This window comes from Gallus gallus, chromosome 20, assembly GCF_016699485.2.
Source record: "Gallus gallus isolate bGalGal1 chromosome 20, bGalGal1.mat.broiler.GRCg7b, whole genome shotgun sequence".
NCBI classification, from domain to species: domain Eukaryota; kingdom Metazoa; phylum Chordata; class Aves; order Galliformes; family Phasianidae; genus Gallus; species Gallus gallus.
In genome coordinates this window covers 8,984,214-8,999,352 of record NC_052551.1, presented here as the reverse complement: position 1 = coordinate 8,999,352, position 15,139 = coordinate 8,984,214, and the positions used below count along the sequence as shown (strand labels likewise).

General features: G+C 46.0%; 1 long non-coding RNA gene and 1 other non-coding gene across 2 annotated transcripts in view; both read left to right on the top strand.

The window, feature by feature from the left end:
- Positions 1-15,139, top strand: part of LOC771200 — a 131,260-nt gene that overhangs the window by 10,193 nt on the left and 105,928 nt on the right. Inside the window, exon 2 of the long non-coding RNA XR_213475.5 lies at positions 14,629-14,690. This is a non-coding gene — a long non-coding RNA (uncharacterized LOC771200). The remainder of the gene's footprint in view (positions 1-14,628; positions 14,691-15,139) is intronic.
- MIR1746 (microRNA 1746) lies at positions 13,067-13,166 on the top strand. The gene has a single exon (NR_035245.1). It is a non-coding gene; the product is annotated as a microRNA 1746 (primary transcript).

Here is a 15,139-nt window from a genome sequence, read left to right as displayed (position 1 = left end):
CCTGATTACTTCCTTCCTTCTGCAAACCCGAGTGTCTTCTGCGGGTAGAAGGTGTGCTGGTGGGGTCCTGGTCCATGAGAGATGGATTTGCATCTTTCATCCCTGCTACCCCATGAAAAAAAAAAAAACACAAAAAAACCCCCATGACCCTGGAATATTTTATCTCTTTCTGCAGGACCCTGACAGATCTCTCCCCTGGGACCATAAATTCTTTCCTGACTGTCACTGCTGCTCCCGAACTCCAGTGTGGCACATTGGAAGAGTGAGCTTTGTTCCTCCACAGCACAGAGGGCATGCCACAGATAATTTAAGGGGCCATTTTTCTTTTTAGATGACGTTAAATATTCTTTACTTAAAAAAAATCATCCACACCACTTGGCATGAAGTAATATATTCAGAAGAAGGGCAGATGTTGTTTAATGAAAGAGTGCTCTTGCCTCTGCTGTGTGTCCATTTCTTGAATCCTCATGTCAAGGAGCAATCTCAGCATTGTGCCAGAGGTTTGAGGATGTGATTTGCCCCTGCAGTTGGGTAAAGGAAATTCTGACTGGGTCAATGTCTGGACTTTCATGCTTTGCCCAGCCATCATCCTGTCTTCCATATAAACCATATATTTGCATCCCAGCTGGAATTGCTGAAGGCTGAGCTGCAGCCTATGGAAGGATGCATCCTTTGGGATTTTCTTTGCTGTCTCTTTGGAGGGGATGGTGAGCCTGGAGTGGGACTTCTGGCAGCCCCTGCAGCTGAAGGCCATGGGAGAAGTTGTCCTGCTTTTACAGCAAATTGATTTAACCAAGGAAGAGAAAACACAGAGCTCCTCTGCTGGCGTGTTGCGTTGGGTCTCCTTTCAGTGAGGAAGCATAAAGCAAACTGTCTGCAAATAGCTATTGCAGCAGTAAAAAATGGAAGGAATGTGGAGGGGGGCGGGGGGTGGTCTGATTTCTGACCCACGTTCTCACCTCTGATTTGGGGGGAATGGTGGGAGTTTCACACCTCATATTTCTTCCTTTAGCTTTCCCAGCTACAGAACCCAAATTAGAAAAAAATAATATATAAGGAAATGGCAACCAGAAAATGTTATGGAGAGGAAAGGAGTGATTCGGGATTGGAGTAACACCAATCAAATTGCTTTTCAAAGACCCTAAAAATATTCTCACGATTCAAGCAACTAGAATTGAGGGACACCTTGGACTCGAAGAAGCAAGTGATTTTCCAGTCCTTGCACTCTTATACCCCAAGCAAACCTTCTCAAAAATCTATTCCTCTGGCCTTTCCATTCCTTTAATGGAAAGTTTGCTGCTTGGTTATCTCATTCCTTCTTTGAGCTGCCAAAGGCACCTTGACGTGCATCTAAAACTTTCCTCTTGCGCAAAGGCGTGTGCCTCTCACTGTATGAGTAGAGATTATGGAAACGGGACTGCTTAGAGTGAAGAAATCTTGTGATTTCTAGCTAACGTAGGCGATATTTGCTCACAGATTCAACTGCAATATTGAGTCCTTTCTTTTTTTTTTTCCCTTACTGTTATATTCTGGGATTTTTTTTTAATGTTTTTGCATAAGGCATTATTAATAATTAGCCAGCAATTCGTGTTGGGTGCCTGCACTTCTGCATTCATTCTGCAGGCAGGGTGTAGATGACTTACAGATCCCAGTTGCGTTGGGCAGCTCCTCGTTCCTCGTAACAGTTTGACCTCGAGCAGACAGGATTTTAAGCAGCAAAAGAATTTCATAAATAACGTGAAGTCAGTCAACGCAAAATTAATTGCGCCTCTGCAACGCAAACACTGAAGCGCCCATAAATTTAACTCTGGCTATTCCAAAGAGGTGTTTGTGGCAACTGTTATTAGGGCTAGGACCTCGCATCGTCAGCGTGCTGCTTTCTTCTTTTCCACCTCCATATGAATTTTCATGAATGACATTGCCTGTGTTTGTGTGTTGTTGTACTTACGCTGCAGTGTTTGATCTGTGTGTATTACGCATCTGCCTCGTGTAGCTCCCATCTATACCATGTTAATTATATTGCTCTGGTGACATAATAAACACTAAGCGAGTTGTGAATAGATTATTTATGATGCCACCTGAACTCTAAGTAATTATAGCTGTGTAGTTTAGCTTCCCCCTATTTCATTTTATATATAACGTAATATTTCAAAATATTCTGGTGCACATCTATCTTTTAGCTCTGTGTTTGAATGAATAAATTGTGATTCTCTTTCCAAGGTAATATATCAGCAATGCCCTTAAGGGAGGGCACTGGAGCTCTGTCAAGAACAATCCATAAACTCATTTGCACATAAACAGAGACAATGGATACTTACAACTAACGCACACCTTCATTCACAGAAAATAATATGGCACTTACCTGTCTCGTTGTATTTAAGTCTAATGTTCTACTGTCAAAGCACCAAAGGAATAAGTCTCAGCCTAATGGTTTTGAATACAGGACTTTTCTTGTAATTTAAGTTGCTGGGACAAAATGAGCGTTGGACAACAAATACCTTGCAAGAAATTGAATTAAAGTATTAATGCTTATAGTTAGAGGGATAAAATTCTATTGGAGTGTTTGAGGCTGGTTGTTGAACATTTACTTATGGGCTACTAAGGTTCAACTTCAAAATCTTCCATGGGCAAATGACAAATGAGGCCTTTAATTATGAAGGGGCTCATTAAGGAAGCAGAGGGGTCCCAGCAGGTCAGGGTGAGCAGAGCAGGGACTCCCTACACATCCTGCAGCCCCAGTGCTGGGCATCCTCAGCCCCACTCCACTGCTGGCAATCTGCTCTGATTTACTGCCGGACCAATCAGTGGCCCCAACTCCCCACATCAGTTTCCCAAAATGCAGATGGGGTAAACCAATGCTCTTTAAATTGGTGAGGTGATATTACTCAGAGGCCACACTGGGCTACACCATTCTGAAAGGTGCCAAACAGGAGGGTACAACTTCAGTCAGCATGAAACACCCTTCAGGAGACAGGAAATCAGCCTTAAACATTTGTGGCTTTGTTTCTCAAAGTCCTTTAGGATCTTCATACCAAAGGCAATGTGAGGCGCTGGATTTTTGTTATTCTGGATGAGCTTTCTGGGATAGGATTTTGCTCTCTTTTTCTTTCCCCTTAGAGCCCCGTGGGCTCATTCCTCATCGTCCCTAACACAAAGCCGTGGTTAATGATGGTGGCCTTGGAAGGGGAGTAATGGCCTCCTTTCTGCAGAAGTCATTGCAGGAGGTCTCCCACAGAACCAAAGACGTGCACATTTATGTCAATTAAAAGATATTCAAGATAGTCAGAATTTTCTTCCTTTTCTTATTTTTTTTTTTTTAATTAAAAATGTCAATATTCAAACTTCACATGGGTTTTGCAATGGCTCCAATTCCCAGTTGGCTTGCGCGAGGCGGCACTCGGGAGATTTGAGGTTTCCATGACATCATACGGTAACTGTGAGCCTATCAGTTAATTAAATACTATATCCATGTATTCTAGTTAATTGATGCTTCCTTTACATGGTTTATTGTGCTGCAAACTGGTATTGCTTCTGTCTCACTGAGCAAACACAGAGGGAGCGGGAGCCGCTGGGATGCTGCAGCTCACGGCTGGGCAGAGGGATGTGTTGGCACCGCTTGCCGTGCCCGGAGCATCCCAGGGGGCAGCTGGCATCACCGCCCCCAGGCTCACAGGCTGCGTCTCCTAGGGATGAGCTGAGCCAAGCACTGGGGCTCACTTTTACCTTCTCCCAAGTCCAGCTCTGTATTGGACTGACTAAACCAGGTCATGAGGATGAGGTGCTCTGAGGACTTTTCCTGTAATTTAAGCTGCTGGGACAAAATGAGTGTTGGGCAATATGTATCTTATGGTAAATGGAATTAAGATATTCATGTTGAAGGGGTAAATTGGAATGTTTGAAACTGATTGTTGACGTTTTCTTATGGACTACAAAGGTCCAACTTTCGTGATTCTATGAAAGATTCACCATTCCCACTGAAATACTCCTGGTTCCTGCTCCTTCCCATGCCCAGCCAGCTGCAGCAAAACTCCAGGGCTGCCTCATCCCATTGCTGTGCAGGGCATGCTCACCACCTCCTTCTTCTTAGGCTGGACTGAGCTACAGCTGCAAGGAGGAGAGAAAATATTAAGCAGATTTCAATGCAGAACGTAACTTCAGCCACTTATGTCTAAGAGTTTGCTTGGCCGTAGGGTTGACGGACATTCCAGTTTCCCATTCTGACCTTCTGTTGCACTGGGATGATTTATGTGCCTGTGTGTGGGGACAGTGGGATTTGTTCAGTGCCAAAGCAGGGCTGAGGGCACTTAATTCACAGAAGATGCCACAAGCCCCAGTTTGTACTCAGGCTCCAGCTGTGGAACTCCAAGGCACATCCGGGTGCTGCTGTGTGTTGTGTCCATGCTGACAATGGGATTAGTAGCACACTACACATCCCAGTTGGTAACAGGAGCATTTCTTGACTTCAGTTCCAAAGGAAGAGCTGTTCCAGAGGCTTCAGATGAGCCTAGTCAAAGAGGAAAGGTCATACCCTGTGTGCAAACCCAGCACTGGCTATCTGCTTTCCTTCCCTTTTAGTCTTCTTTCATTCTCTTCTCTTTTTCTCACCAAATGTAAAAACTCTCCTCTCAAGAGATGCTGCTGGGTTCCTGTATGCATGGGGGAAGCCATTCCTAGGGATGCCCTTTGTGGGATTTGCACTTCTGCTCTCTCAGCAGCTTCCAGGCTGCGGTGTTCATGTGTGCAGTCCTTGTCCTCATGCAGCTCCACACTTGTGGTGCAGGGAAGCACCACCACCAGAGCTCCCTCCTCCCAGCCATGTGCTTGCTGTGGGCAGCATGGCCCCATAGCTCTGAGCATCCCCTGCAGATGCAGCTGGGTCCGGCTGGGGGGGCAGCGCACCACATTTCCATACCATTTCAGTAATACCCCTCCAAATTATCACTCCTCTGATCCTGCCACTGTGCTAAGTGCCGTGCTGGTGGTGCACTCTGGAAAATGGTACCATCTTCTATTAAAGGCAGGTATTTTTTTTTCTGTAATTCTCTTTAGTGTTGCCTTTAGAGGCCCCTCTATGTGGCTCCTTTCACTTCTAATTACTGCACTAGGAGATTACAGTGTGGTGCTGGCGACAGAGAGAGAGAAAGGGGGAGGAATGGGATGGTGGAGAGGGAAAGATTTCTGCGGTAATTTGCATTTAAAGCTGGCACTCAGCATTATATCTCCCTGTTCACCCATTGTCTATAAACATTTTAGCTCTTCCTTCTGCCTCATCAGAATGAATTAAGCATTTTCATTGCACCACCAGCCTAATTAGAGTCATTTACTATGTTGACACAAAGGGTTTTTTTATGAGCATCTCAGCTTTAATACACTACAGCAACATTGGAAACCTCCAATCAAAAGGTAAATGTTTGGGGGTCAGAGATATTTTTCAACATTCTCCCAAGAATACAAACAAGCTCCTGGAGAGGTGACGTGCATGCTGGTGGCTTTGCTGGGGACGTGGTGAGTTTGCACTGGGTTCAAAGTGTACTCCTTGCTCACACTGAGACACTTGTTGGAGGGGTTTGGGCTCTGCAAGCGCTGAGCAGCGCAAAGTGCTTTTCAGGCAGGTGCTGGAGTCAAATGGGCAAGGAGGAAGGCATGGAGTGGCTGCTGGGCTCAGAGTTGCTGCTCTGGTTTTGGAAGTGTGCCTTTGGTTTGGGATGCTCTTGGCACTGGGGTCTCCTCATGGACAGCCTGCAGACAGATGCTGCAGGCTGCGATGCCACAGGCACAGCTCACAGCCTCTTGCACACCATGTCAGGACAGGAAGACTTCTCCTTTTTTTATTTCTTTTTTCTAATGGTCACAACTGAAAATAAGATCAAGTCCTTTTTTGAAGTTGAGGGCTAACCTCTCCCTAACGTGATTTTCACTTGTGTTTGTATTAGAATGGGATAGATACATCACTCACCACTGGATCCAATCATGCAAGAACTGCTTTCAAATTCGTTTCAGAAGGTTCCCCTTTCTATGCTTTCCCATCTCTCCAGCATCACTTGTCTAATGAAGAAAAAATTCTATTCTTTGCCTGATTTAGGGAAATCAGAGCCCTCTGCTTGGATCTCCAGGGCAGGCGCTTTCAGACAGCCCCAGGGATGTGCTCTATCACCTGCAGGCAGGCTGCTCCCAGTGCCCGACTGGTGAGAGCAGAACTTGTATAGATTTGTAAGATAAAATTGACTCAGCTGAATGGTGTGTCATCATTTTGGAGTTCAGACATCGATCACAAGAACAGAGATGTGCAAGAGCATGACACATGCAGGACAACCAGGAAAACCTTCAGTCCTTGCATCTGCACCAGATTAGAAGTGTAGAGCTTGGTTGTCAGATGTAACATGGGCTTCTGTGTTGGTGCAGAAGGTCTGAAACAACCAAGTGGCGTGTGCAGAACAGCAGGATGACCCAACAGCTGTGGTGGGGGTCCATATAGCCCAACGCTTTGCTGACAGATATAGTGACATCTTATAGGATTACATACATAGCAGCTGTATATTGGTGAGTTGTGTTTGTTTCCTGGTGTTATTATTTTTTTTTCTGGAGGGGGAAAGCTGGTTCTCAAATAACTTCTCCTCAGCTACAGAATTTGTCACCTTGCTGTTCCTGACCTTTTCCAACTGCTTTAAGCAAGACGAGCTCCAAGGTGCATGGGACAACCTACCAGCAATTTCACTCCCTCTAGAAACTTTTTCTCCCTGACTTTGCCTTCCCATGCTGCGAGCATTTGTTTAGAAGAGGATATTCCCTCTTATGCTGCAATAGTTCAATTTCTTTAAGAGCTTGCAGAGAGGGAAATGGCCAGAAGGTTTTCAGAGATCCAAGTACCGTCACATCAGCACCTTTGTGATGGAGGAATTCGTCACACCTCCTGAATCTATGAATCTGTGTATGTATACATAATTGCAAATAGTTTTTACTGGCTTACAACAGTCACATTTACAAGTCTGTAGTCCTCAGGTTCTGCTTTGGAGCCCTTTTAAAAAGTGCCGTGACATTTCATGCCTTTATCATGGCTGATTTCTTCCTGGATTCCTTCAATAAAGATGTACTTGCCCAAGGCAAAGAGGCCATCCTGTTGGTAAAGAAGCACAGACATCTCTGCAGTAGGCTTGATCCTCAAAGTTCTGAACATGAAATGTCCCCAGGTGATGCGGTTGCTCAGGTTTCTCACAGTCAGCAGCACTGCTACTGCAAGGAAATCTGAATTGCCGCATTGATGGAAATTTTGCATGCTCAGAAAGCTGTCCGTGGCCTTTCATAAACACGTGCAATCAATTACAAAGCTATATTTGGAAAGCGTGCATCAAAATGTTTTAATGCTCGTGTTTCATAGTGGAGATTAATTGAAGGAAGTAAATTTGTTGCCGAAATATTCAATTTTCTTTCCAAGTCTGAGCTGATGGAATAGTATTCTTCAGGAAAGAGCCTCGTAATACGTTGTCCTTCTATTTGAAGGTCCCATCTCCTGTCCTGTGAATAAACCTGTGCCCCAGCTTTTGTCATCCAGACACCAAGTCCCTTCTTCCCAGCTCTTGAAGAAGGCTTTGGAGTGTCCTGTGGACATTACAGATGTTTTGTTGGAAGGTCAGCACCGTAATTTTCAAACACCTTGTTTTCAAGCCACCTTCTTTGAGGTGCTGGGGGCTTAACTTCTTACTAACGTAGCAAACGAGAAGAGATGCAATGTATTTTGAAGCTGACATGTTTCAGCAAGATTTGTGAGCAAGATGGCAATTGCCACTAACATGCTGTGTGTGTTTTGGTGAGGTGGAGTGTGCTGGAGGAGCACAGATACCACAGTGAGCTTTAGTTAAACCCAGTTTAACCAGGCTTAGTTAAGACATAGCAAGTCAAAAGCTGGGTTGTTTTAAAATAAATGTGTGGGAGAGGAGGATTTGAGTGTGGGGGCTGAACAAGAGTTTTTCCCTTACGTGATTGCATCAAAGATTTTCTCACTGCAGTGGATAAAGTGCAGCTCACTGTGGGCCACTTTAGATGACAAAGTCTCCTATGTAATCTGTTTTTTAAATATGTAGGACAAACACAGCCAAATGTTGTGCCTTCACTTGTACAAACTCCTTTTTATCAATCATTTATAAGAAAAAATAATGAAATTCACATGCATTAGAATAGAAATTAGGTGAAGAGGTTTGGTCTTCTGCATCTTTAATTCCTTCCCAAGTATTTCCATTCTTCTTGCTGCTGCTGAAATAAAACTGGAGGCTGTGCTGGGTAGGGTGGTGTTTCAGTCTCTATGGGCAGCCCTGACCTAGTGAGCTGTGTAAGGCAGTGTGTGGACTGAAGTCATGCAAAAATGGCAAGCCTGGGTTTGTGCTTTAGCAAGGAACTGGTGGGAGTGTCACCCCTCCATGGTGCAAGTTTGAGGAGATGGAGACACACTGGCCACTGGCCCAAGGGAATGGTGTCTATAGATGCTAACACCCATCCTCTCTGGGAGCAGAGATGCAGAATTCGGGATCCCTGATGTCCATCAGCCCAGCGCTGATGTTGGGCTTGTGGGAGGGGCTGGTGATCTCCAGTCCCTCGCAGGAGCTCTGATCATGTTGTATTTTCAGACATGAATCTGGTGCTTTCTTGTATTGCTGTTCTGACACCTCATCTGCAGGGCTGTTCCAGGTGGAGCACCAGGGCACTCCTGAGGAAATGGTAGATCTCAGAAATAATGTTTCTGGGACCTCCAAACCCTCGGGCATCTCTGGGTACATCTGCATCTCGCAATTATTCTGCGGGCGACGAGGAACAAGGAAGCGTTGCTTCAATTTACACATTCTCTGGCCTCTCTGCATTTGTTTCTTCGTCAGAGACTAATGGGCAGAGCACCAGCCCAGGGCCCGGGAGACCTCATTTATGTCAGGCGTTGCTCCCAGCCTGCTGGGGAGCTCTGACCAAGCAGTGCTCCTCCCTCTGCTGCTTCTCACCCACCATAAATAGTGAGAGCCGACTTGTTTGGAAAGTTTCTGATCCAAAATCACAAAGATTTGGGTATTAATAATGTAGTCCATCGCTATGAAAAACTGTTTTTAGGCACTGAATTATTAGCAGAGATGGTTACTTACCATGATATGTAAGTGCTAGTTATAGGGGAAAAACCACTGGAGTTTTTTTTTTTTCCTTTTCTTTTTTTCTTCTTTTTTTCCTTGTTTCCCATGTTTTTCTTCTTTTTTCTTTTTTTTCCCCTTTTTCCTCCCCCCCCCCCCCCCTTTTTTTTCCTTTTTTTTCCTTTTATTTTTCCTTTTATTTTTTCCCCTTCTCTTTTTTTAACCCCCCTGCTAGCTGCTTTCAGTGCCCATGGGCTGGAAATTCAGCTGCCGCCGCCGCGTTCCCCATGACAGAGGGAGGGCTGCAGGGAGCCCGTCCGGGGCTGCTGAGGAGGGGAGGTGTTAGAGGGGAACATTGTATGGGAAAACAGAGCAGAGTGGGCAGATTGGAGAGCGACAGATTGCAAGAGCGGGGGAGAGAGAGAGAGAGGGGAAAAAGATCCTATTAGAAATACCATGTGTGTGCGCGCAGAGGGGCTGTGCGTGCTGTAATATTATTCAAGCAATCACATGTATCGTGCATTAGATAACTCCTCTGGTTGGTTAGCACTGCGAGGTCTGTGGACGTGTTTGCTTTAATCCCAGACACATCACGGCTTAACCTCAAACGCATCGCGCTCCTCCCGAGCTGCTGGGGCTTTGCTGCAAAGAGCAAGGAGACAAAAAGTTTGGAAGGAAACAAAACATCAAAACGGGGCTCCAAACTCCATATTGACACCATCAACCTCAATTCACCCCGAGCGCACGGATAAAAATTCATAGGGATGTGATGAAAGCTGAGAGCATCAGATGGGAATGCAGACTTAACCCTGAGCGTTCTGCTTCTGCCAGGGGTTGCGTGTGGGTGTTTTCCATTCTGCAGATGTAGGTTTGGGGTTTGCATTTTCATGATTTTTTTAAATAGTTTACAGAGTTTTCCTCATGTCTCAGGACTGCGGATGATGCCATTTATTAGCCCTTAGCTGCGTGTATGCATGCACACACATGACCGTCTCTCAGTATTTTTTCTCATTGCCATTCACAATGTCAGCGCAGTAACAGTGTAGCTCTGCCCACAGCACGGGATAGAATGCTTTTCCCAGCTCAGCGATGCAAATTTTACCTGGAATTAAATCATTTTTATCATCTTCCTTCGAGCAGAATTAGATTCCCAAGGAAGGGAGATGAGGAGAACTGTGGGAAAGAGCTGGGCAGGGTCCCTCCGTATGAATTTGCTGCTGCCTGGTGATGCTGAGCTGCACACCGGGTGCCATGGCCTCTCCTGACCAGGAATGGGGGCACTGCGGCCCTTTTCCACCATCCATCCTTCCTCCTACAGTGCAGGCAGAGCTCAGCATCGCTGCTGACTCCATTTCATTTGTGACCCAGATATCATCTGTATCCAACTAATATCTTTCTATTTTAAATGAAATCATTTTCCTTCCCTTTGTGTGTACGCCTCTATGTTTGCATATCGCCCCCAGTTAAACAGTGGAGACATTTCCAGTGCATATACACAAACCTGTCTTATTTTGCAACTCACGTTTTGTTTTGGCCGAACGTGGCAGCGTATTGCATTCCCCTTCCATTTCTTTCATTGCTCTTTTAGTTTGTAAATAGGTGATAATTTGTTGTGGCTTTCTTCAGGTTTGGGTAAGCACGTGAGTAGCCTGCGGGGCTCGGTGTTGCTATGCAGATTTCTGGTTTGGATGGCAGAACCGTGAAGCATCTCGGCACACATCGAATTGCCACTGCGATTTCCTCCTTCCACCACACTGCTACCACGAGGGGAACCCGAGCGATGAGCAGAGCCTGAGCTGCTGCTAAATCTTTGGTTGCGAGCGAGGAGATTGCATGTTGGGTAATGGTGGTAGGGGAAGGTTGCTGGTGATGCTCCCACTGCACTGCTTCCACAGGGAAGCACTGTAGCTCCCAGCTTTCCTCTTGTTAGTGTTGTGCTGGAAAAGCAACAGTCTGCTTTTAGAAGTAGAAAGGCACGTAAATATATGCACCATCTAGCCAAAGAACAGAAAAAGCCGTATGTCTGCTGAGCTTATGTAACTTGATCTGGTTCTTTATTTTGCGCCGTGCAATTCAACACAGTGCAAACTTGCCCATTCTGTTCTGCTCCGTCTCACTTCATTCCCTTTCCGTGCTGTAATATTTTAGGTTGAAATGCCTTCTTCTCTCCCCAGTTTAAACAGCACCTATCTGGGCTAGCAGCCTCCGGCAGCCGCTTTTTTCTTAAAAGAGGTCAGCGCTATTCTATGCATATGAGCCTGTGATTCAATGACTAGCGATACAAATTTGCTTGCAATAGCGGAATTGCACAGAATACTGAACATCCAACAGTGGAGCCAATGCTGTTCCTCATCTGCTGCCGGCTCTGCCTGCTCCTGCATCTTTGTATTTCAGCTGCTGACAAAGATACAAGCCCCAGCGCTGGGTGATTGCGCTCAGCTTTTGCATGGTACTATCTATCAGGGCATTGCTCACAAGCACTAATGAGTCCCCTCCAGGAGATTCCAGCGATCATGTAAATGCATCTTTCTCTGAAAGAGTTCTCTATACATAATACAAGAACCTGAGAGAGAATTTTCGAAACAAGGCAGAGAACATGATGGAAACGAATGTATTTTCCCTGGTTAGGTTGTAAGGGCTGAACTCACAAATGCTGATTTTTGGCCAACAATTTTTCATTTATTTTTAATTTAATCACATGCTTTAGTTTGCAGGCACATCCTGAAAAATGATCGTTATAAAATATGCAACCCTCTTTGCAGCCTTATTACATCACTGCTGCACCAGGAGAGAGACATCTCTCGGAATGGAAAACCATTTTAATGAATTGTTGTTTTATTTTAGCATCCCCCCAGGTTTCCAAGAACATCGGGTCTGAGCTGTCCATCTGATGGAATCCTGAGCTCCCAAATCAGGATAAAACTGATTTCCCAGTCCTGGGCAGGCTCGCAGCAGCGCACTGTTATAAAACAAAGGCTGTGCTGATATGGGGGAATCCCACTGCAAAGCAGGGAATCAGCATTACTGCTGAGCTGTGGGGTTGGGATTGCATCGTGTGTGGGGTTTACCAACTCCCCCATGACCCTCTGGGTCACCGGTGGCTCAGTGGAAGATGGTGGCCATGGAGGGATGCGATTTAGTGGTGGGGTAAAGGAAGCTGTACAACTGGAACAGGACGGGTTGCTGTCAGTGAAAAGCACGAAGTCACAAATAAATAAATAAATGGAAACCCTAATTGCCAGGATAAGAAAATACAGAGGAGGAAAGAGGGAGATGAAGGGGGGGGAGAACAAGAGCATCCCCAGTGGCAAAACGGTTAAAAGAGAAGAGTAAAATCCAGCACAAAATCAAGCAGTCAAGTAGTTAATTGACTTTGCTTTAATCAGCCCAATGAATATTCATTAGCGTGCTGGTCCTAATCACGGGGGCCATGTTGGCCGCGTTCAGCAGGCGCGCGCCCAGCCCCGTGCATGCCTCAGCAGCCGCCGTCCGCCCGCACCGCACCGGGGCTGCGGGGATTGGCCCGCGGCTGCCTCCGGGATGCCATAGCAACCCCTGGCCCGTTGCCGTGGCAACAGAGGGGTTTTGTAAGGGCCTGAGCCAGTAATCCATAGGCTTAGCGGCGGCAATGTGCCTTTGTGGGGCGTGCGGGGTGGATGTATGGCCGGGAGATTGGATGGGCGGGCGGCGTGCGTGGCTCCCATTGTGTGCCCGCGCCGTGGGAGGGGGCTGCGGGGTCTCCTCCTCCTCCTCGGCTCGAGATGGGGTTTGGGGTATGGGCTTTGCACTTTTTTTTTCCTGTGGGGGAAAAACCCAGCATAATTCAGCAGCCCTCTGGTTGTGCAGTTAATCTCCAAACCCATCCAAAGGGAGGAGAAATGCCACTCGGCACCACAATCCCCCAAAGCCCCAGCATGAAGCAGCTATAGGAACACATCATTCACACTGAGTGGAGTTTCCATCCTGGAAATGAGCTGCCCCATCCGTTGGTCCTCAGAGCTGAACAGCCCCATCCATTGTTGCTCAGAGCTGTGGTCCCATGGTGGTGTACGTGGACGCACTTCCCAATGGGATCATCTCCACTGTCTCCTGCATGGATGTTCCAGGTGTTGAGGAAGGGCCAATGGGCTCAGCTGAGACAAGCAGTCATCCCCAGCATAACAGAACCCAACAGCTGCAGGTTGAGGCCCAGGCACAGCCATCCCCGTTGGGCTGCAGGCCACCAATGCCCCATGTAACGCTTGGAGGGAAGATGAAAGCTGTGCAGGAATCCAGGAATAGAACCACAGGAGCTTAAGCAATAGGTGCTTTAAAATAATAAAAGAAAAGCATTAGTAATTTCCTAATTCTCCCTTCTCTCGTGCTTTTTTATAGCTCTTAAGATAGAGCAGAAGTGGCTACAAGCGAAAAACTAATTCAGAAGCTGTGAAAGGAATCGGGTTTGGTCTCTACAAGAGTTTTTTTAATGTTTCTATTATCGTTATCTTAAATTATTCAAAAGTGTCATTTTGAGCTCACGGTGCGGGGACGTGGTTTAATAAAAGCACATGCAGGAGGATCCGCTTTATTTCAAAGGCCGGAAAAGAAGAAGAGGAGCAGTGCTGTGCTTCTGCCCTCCCTGTGCCCACGTGAATGGTCTTTAGGGCCAATGGGAGGATGGTTTGCTGTCATGCTAAAAACAGAAGGATATCTGGGACTGCTTTGTACAGCAGCACAGGAGGCAGCAAAATTTATATTGCCTTGATACCAAATGGCACCAAAATTATATGGAGTGTTTGGTGATTATTTTTCTGTATTTTTTCTGTATGATCATTTCTCGTTTCAAATCTCAGAACAGAGTCTCTGTTTCCATTTGGTTAAGCTCTCTGAGAGCTGTGGGTGGCCATTGAGAAGGCACAATCCCACAGTTCTGTATGGGGAATGTTCCCAACCCATTGCCCCTTGGCCACGGGCTTGGTGTCTCTTCTTGGTGCTTTCTTTTGGTTTGAATGTATTTGGGCTGATGTTGGTGACTGTGTGATACATGGGAGGAAGGCCAGGGCTCCACAGCTCCTTCAGTGAGTGCTTACATTCAGTTGGAGTAGTTCAGAAGTTTTGGATAAATTTGCCCTGGTATCTGTGAGTGATTACCCTAAGAGTTGGGCTAGTGGAAATTCATCATTTATCAGTCCTGAGCTGTTGCAATTGTCTGGTTGGGGAGCAGGAAGTCATGCCATGAGTTTGGTGATAAACCACCCAGGTGGATATGATGGGGTGTCCAAGAGCAGTACGGGCAATACCGTCAGTTTTGACTGCAGTGAATGATAGGGAAGAGGAGCAACCATGTCACAAGTGACTTCAGATCAGAGCATGAATGTTTTCCAATGAAATTGAGGATCAATTTATAATGATTTATAGTCTGATCAGCTGTGATGCCAGGGAAAAGTCAAAATAATCCATAAAACAAGCAGAACTTTTAAAAAATGACACACTGATGTGATTTCTTCTTTTGATTTCTGCTTACCATATCTGCTTTTTTTTTTCCTAGCTACAAAAATCCCTGCAAAGTGGTCCCTGCTGGCAAAAAGAACCCTCAAGACAAAACCCAAGGTAAGAGTTGATGGTTTTCTTCATTCTGCAGTTGCTAGCATCTTGGGTGTCTTTAAATGGATACTGACATGGGTTTGGGAGCAAGGAGTGGCTTGCTCTGTCCCACATTCAACCATGCTCCAAGCAGAGCCAAAACCAAAGGGGTTTTCCACTGCTCGCAAACCACAGCAGTGCTTCAGCAATCTCTGTTTGATGCCTTCCCTCTGGCCTGGCAGGAGGCCGAGTGCATATCTTGTATGTATTGATTTAGGAAGTTCTCTGGAGGCTGAGGTTTGGGCGTTGGTTTGGAGAGGCCGGATTTGTTAATGAGGACCCAGCTCCTTTGCAGCTAGCTGTGAAGTCTTGCACGAGGAAGAATAGGTTTTGTTAAATTGCTCGGCAGAACAGTGATTTCGGAAAACAAAACGGCAGCAATGAGAAAGGAAAACCCCAACAAACAAAATAATATT